Source organism: Vombatus ursinus, unplaced genomic scaffold (genome assembly GCF_900497805.2).
Source record: "Vombatus ursinus unplaced genomic scaffold, bare-nosed wombat genome assembly UNPS02014791.1, whole genome shotgun sequence".
In the NCBI taxonomy this organism is placed as follows: Eukaryota; Metazoa; Chordata; class Mammalia; order Diprotodontia; family Vombatidae; genus Vombatus; species Vombatus ursinus.
The window spans coordinates 48293415-48299414 of NW_020954569.1; positions in this window are offsets into that span (position 1 = coordinate 48293415).

The following is a 6000-nucleotide window of genomic DNA, read 5'->3' on the forward strand; positions in this document are numbered from 1 at the left end:
ATAAATGCTATTGTGATAATATAGCTTATTTAGGTCTCACCCCTAGTTTTCTACAGGAATGCAGCCAGGTGGGAAATGAAAAAAGGGGCCTGCATTACACTGGAGGAAAACAACTTATTCACAGAGAAGAAATAACAAAATAGATAAAATTTAAATTTGGTAAAGCTCTTAACAAATTTTAACACATTTGATTCTCATAACAACCCTGTGAGATAGGTGCTATTATTACCACCATTTTATAGATGAGGAAACTGAGGCATAGAAGTTAAGTGATTTGTCCAGGATCACACAGTATGTGTCTGAGGCATGATTTGATTTCATCTTCCTGACTCCAGGTCACTACCCAGCCTAGCTGCCACCAAGTACAAAAACCAACAAAACTGGTGTTGGGAAGTACTAACAATTGGTAGGACGTGTTGATCTGAGCTTTGAATAGAGAGGTAGGGAGTCCAAGAGGCAGAGGTGAAGAGGGGCACCATTCCTCGGCAGTGGAACAAGCAGTGTAGGGGCACTAAAGTGGGGGACAGGGAGCAAATAGACTAGTTTGGCTGAGCTCTGTCACCAGGGTAGGAGTAATCAAGTCTGGCACAGTAGATATAGGAAGACCTGAATGCAAATCCAGCCTCAGCTACTTACTAGCCTGTGACCCTGAGCAAATCACTTTATAACTCCCCTTGCCTCAGGTTCATTATCTGTAAATGGTTGTAATAAAAGTCCCCACCTCCCAGGGTTGTGAGGATCAAATGAAATATTTGTAAAGCACTTAGCACAGTTCCTGGCACATAGTAGGTACTTAATAAATGCTCATTTGCTTTCTTTCCTTACTTTCTTCCCTGAACAAATCTCTTAACCTTCAAATGCTTTAGGCAACTCTGTAAGATTACAAATTGCAGAGAAGGAACTAAGCTGCATTTATGGTAGGAATTTCTGCATCCTGATGTTCCTTGGATTGGGATCAAATGAGATAATATCTATAAAGTGCTTGGAACAGTGCCTGGCACATAAATATTTATTCCTTTCTTCTTCCTTATATCAATGAACTCACAGGACCAGTCTCTATCCAATTCTAGTTTTGGAAGTGTTCTAGATTTTTGAATTTTTTTTGGGGGGGGGATATTGACACTGTCCAATTTGATAAAACATTTAGAGTACTCAAAATTAAGATAATGTTTAGAGACAGTCTAAAAACTATCTCATTCTTAGCATCTCATTTATCCATTTATTATTGTACATGCATTTTGTGCTACTCTACCACCATGTCCATCAAAACAAGAGGAGACAATAGAATTAAGGGTCAGTTTCAGTTTTTCTTTGTTTCTTGAGTTGTCAGCACCAAAAAATTCATGACCTAGTGGCCAACCCTCTGGTAATGAGCTTTTCTGAATCCAACTAGGTTGACCATTGTACATAGCAATCTTTTTGGATGAATGCATAATTAATCATGTTAAATTATTAATGAAACTTTGTTCCACAAAACATTTTCATACTTACTGAAATTGTTGTTTTCCTTTCTAGGTCATACTCTAGTTATTAGCTGCTATTACAATGAATAACGAGGGAGCACACTACTAGAGCTAGGCTTCCAATGGAAAATTTATTTCTCAGTGTTACTAAGAGAATGGTGATGTGACATCCGTAGTTATTGCTACTGATCAATCAGAAATCCCTGTTCAACATTTTTTCTTTTCTCACTTTATCATGCCAGGAGCTTTGTCTGCATCGGTGATCCTGAAACTGGATGGCTTTGCTCCACAACTGTTCTTTGATTTAAGCATTAGCAACACATATGAGAACATAAGAAAGTTAAATAAGCACACTGTATTGTAACTCCAGTTTTATGAGAGGAAAACAAGCTGTCTTTAGGAAGGTACTGCTCTACCATATTGTGTCGTTGGCAGGATAATTATCTGGAAACGCAACCACAATGCTCATTACTATGTTATATGCTCCAGCCAACCCAGACTTCTTATGTCTTGAAAAAAGCTCTGTATGTCATGGTTTCTGGGTCATGGTTCACACCATTTTCCATGCCTAGAATGTCTTTTCTGCTTCCATTGATAGCTGAATTCCTTCCCCTCCTTTGATGCCCAAATCAAAATCTATCTTCTTCTTGAAGCTTTCCATGTTCCCTAATTGTAGTAATAACTTTCTCCCTCTAAGTTTATAAAGTACTTTGTTTTATGCCTCTTATGCACTGATCATATAATATTTTGTATTACAACTATCAAAATGCTTGTGTCTGATAATGAACTACAAATTCCAGAAGGATAGGAATTATGTCTTATTATGAATAAATAAATAAATAAATAAATAAACCTTTGTCAACTGTCTAGTGTGTGCCAGACACTGCTAAACACTAAATACAAAAAGAAGCAAAAGAAAGTTCCTTTCCCCAAAGAGCTCACACTGTAATGGATTACCTACTTTGTACTTACCTGTGTTGTATCTTTCCCAAAGCCCACCATAGTGCTCTGCAAACAGTAGGCAACAAATAAATGACTGTTGTATTGGAGGACATTAGAATTATTTGTAAGAAAGATTAATAAGACTACCGGAATAACTGTACTATCCTGGCATTATAATGTAGACTTTCAGATTTTTTTCTAACTCTCACTCATTTCTTCTCAGTTTAGAATTCCTTATTCTATGCTATGCTAAATTATCCTCTAATGTCTTCTTACTTTGAGTGGTGTAGACACAGTGCCTAAGTCAGGAAGGGCTAAGTTTAAGTCTTACTTTTGCCACTTATTCGCTGTTTGATCCTGGCATGTGACTTAAGTTTGGGTAACTCTCTAGTTCCTTATCTACTAATTCAAGCAAAGAAATGGTTTACAGTCTGAGTTGGTAGAAGGAGTATCCACACTGGAAGTTCCCACAGTGAAACAATCACAGATCTTTCAAGTTACATTTAATTGGCTAAAATTCTGATTAGCTCAAATGAGTGAAGGGGAAAGCGACAAATGGTGGAGGGGATGTGGAAAAATTGGGACACTGACTCGGTGGAACTGTGAACTGATCCAATCATTTTGGGGAGCAATCTGGAAGTATACCCAAGGATTTATTAAACTGCCTATACCCTTTGACCCAGCAATACCACTACTGGGTCTGTTTCCAAAGATGATTAGAAAAAAAGGACAAGAATTTATATGTTCTAAAATATTTATAGCAGCTCTCTTTGTGGTGGCAAAGAACTGAAAATTGCAGGGATGTCTGTCAATTGGGGAATGGCTGAACAAGTTGTAGTATATGATCCTGACAGAATACTACTGTGCAATAAGAAATGATGAGCTTGATGATCTTAGAAAAACATGGATAGACTTGCATGAAATAATGAGAGAAATGAGCAGAACCAAGAGAATGTTGTATACAGTAATTGCAATATTGTGTTCAGAACGCCTTTGAACAATTAAGTCATTTTCACTATTATAAATACCCAAATTAATTACAAAGGACCTATAAAGGAAGATGATATCTGCATACAGCGAAGGAACTGATAAATAGAAGAAACATATGTCTAATGGTAGCCATCTCTATGGCAGGTGGGGGGAGAGAAGAAAAAAGAAAAAAAAAGGTTACATGATAACTTTATCATGTATTTAAAAGGAACAGTAAGTTGTACGTAATAGATTTGCAGTCTCTTGTGCCAAAACAAAACAAAAACCCAAACATTTAATTGGAAGAACCACTAGAATGGGAGGAAGAAGGCCAGAGATGCAATGCTCCCCTTGCAATTAACTCCTCGTCTGGTCATATAAGGTAAATCACTTTACCTCTCTGGGTATATATTTTTACCTCTCAGAAATAGCAGGCTTGGCCTAGATCATTTAGATCTAACCTTCTGATTCCATATCTGCTAGGCTTAAATGATGTTCCGTTAGGCTACAAGACAGTCGTAGAACAAGAAGTCTCCATATGCAGCATTAGAAAGTTGAAATTATCAAATTGAGAGCTGTTCATCCTAATTAGCTTATGTCTTGAATAAGCCAGACTGAGGGTTTTTTGCCCCCACTCCCGTGCTATTCAGCTGTGATTTGGTAGGATGGCAACAATTTTTGTAATTGTCTTTGCATTAAGGTGACTGGAGAGGGGTAATAGCCTTTTCATTTCACACACAGAAGGAATCAAATGAAAAATAAATTGAAGGCTACCAATCTAGCTAACATGTATCCTCTTAACACTGATTCATTATGCCACAATCTGGCATTTTTCCCCTATTTCCTTCAGTGATATTCTGAAACTCTTAATTCCTTGATAGTGCTGCTTTATTATAAAATCTTGCTTTCTTTTATTTGGTTGTCATGTATTGTGTGTTTATCAGTTTACAGAAGTAGAGTGCTAGGTGATTTTCAGTCCTGAGTAGCTCAGTACCTGAGCTATTTTTGCTGTCTGCCTCTTCTTCCTTCTCTTCCTTCTCCTCTTCTGACTCTTCTTACTCTTTCTCCTCCTTCTCCTCCTCCTCCTCATCATCATTACTAACATTTATATAATGGTTACTATGTGTGGGGCACTATGCTAACTGCTTTTAAATTATCTCATTTGATCATCACAACAACCCTTTGAGATAGGTGTTTTCCTCATTCAGACAGGGAAAGTGAGGCAAACAGGTTGAGTGCCTGATCCAGGGTCACACAGCTACTATGTGTCTGAGGCTGGATTTGAACTCAGTTCTTCCTCACTCCAGACTCAGCGCTATGCCACTTAGCTACCTATAGCTGCAGAGATAGAAAGGACCTAAGAAACCATCTAGTCCATCTCTTTCATTTTAAAATTAAAGAAACTGTGGTCCAAGATGATCAAAGACATGCCTAATGTCACATAGGTAGTAAGCATCAAGGTGGGGATTTGAATCCAGGGCCTTTGCCTCTTTCTCCATAACATTATGTAGACTTGTGATTGTATTGATGTGGAGAACTTCTGGTGTGGGAACTCTTTCCACTAATGGAGGAGGGCAGAGGAGTCCAAAAGGCATTGTGGTAAAGTCCAGAGAGTCAGAAGTAGAGCCAAAAAAGGAGTAAAAAGTGGAAGGTTCGGGCCCTTCCTCAAAATGGAGGTTTCAGGAGGAATTCATCATGGGGCTGCAGGGACGGGGGGATCTTATGGAGTAAGAGGGCGGCTAAGACATGGTGGTGAAACATGGAGAGTCAGGAACGGTTGGCAGAGAAATGAGGTCTAGGTGCTTGAGATACAGAGCTCTCTTTATCGTCAAAGAGTGAATTCCAGGTATAGGATTGGGGGGCAGGGGAGCGGAGTCTGTGCAAAGACTCAAAAGTGGGAGATAGACTATCACTTATAGGGTAACAGCATATAGATTGGTTTGGCTGGAACACAAAATTCATGGAAGGAATTCCTGTGCAATGAGCCAGGAAAGGCTGTCTGGAACCAGATAGGGCTTTAAATGTGGCCCTGAAGTCAGGAGGACCTGAGTTCAAATCCAGCCTCATACCAAACACTTGCCACTTACTAGCTGTGTGATCCAGGGCAAGTCACTTAACCCCAATTGCCTAAAAACTAAAAAAGCAAAAACAAAAACAAAAAAATCCAAATGGGGTCACGAAGAGTCAGACACAACCTGAAACAACTCAACAACAACAACTTTGAGAAAATCACCTCATCCTTTTGAGTTTGTTCTCTCATCTATAAAATGAAGGGTTTGGAGTAGGTAAGTGTACCAGCCGCGCCGACCTTATGCCGGCCGCGCTGTACTCTCCTCCTATAAGGAGCAGGCTGCCAGAGTCATACTCACTCATCAGTCTTCAGTCCTCAACCAGATAAACACACAGAGACGAGCCATCAGGAGGCGCCAACACCAGAGCTTTATTCAGAGGCCATCACAGCAAGCCATCACAGAAAGCCCAAGCAGCAAGGCCAGAGCAACAGAGCAGGAGCCAAGAGAGCGAGCGTGATCTGACCACGCTCGTTCCTAAATACCTACCTAGCCCCTCCTCCCCAGCCTGCTTACTAGCCAATGATTGTAGGGTCAGATACCGGAAGGGGCTGTCT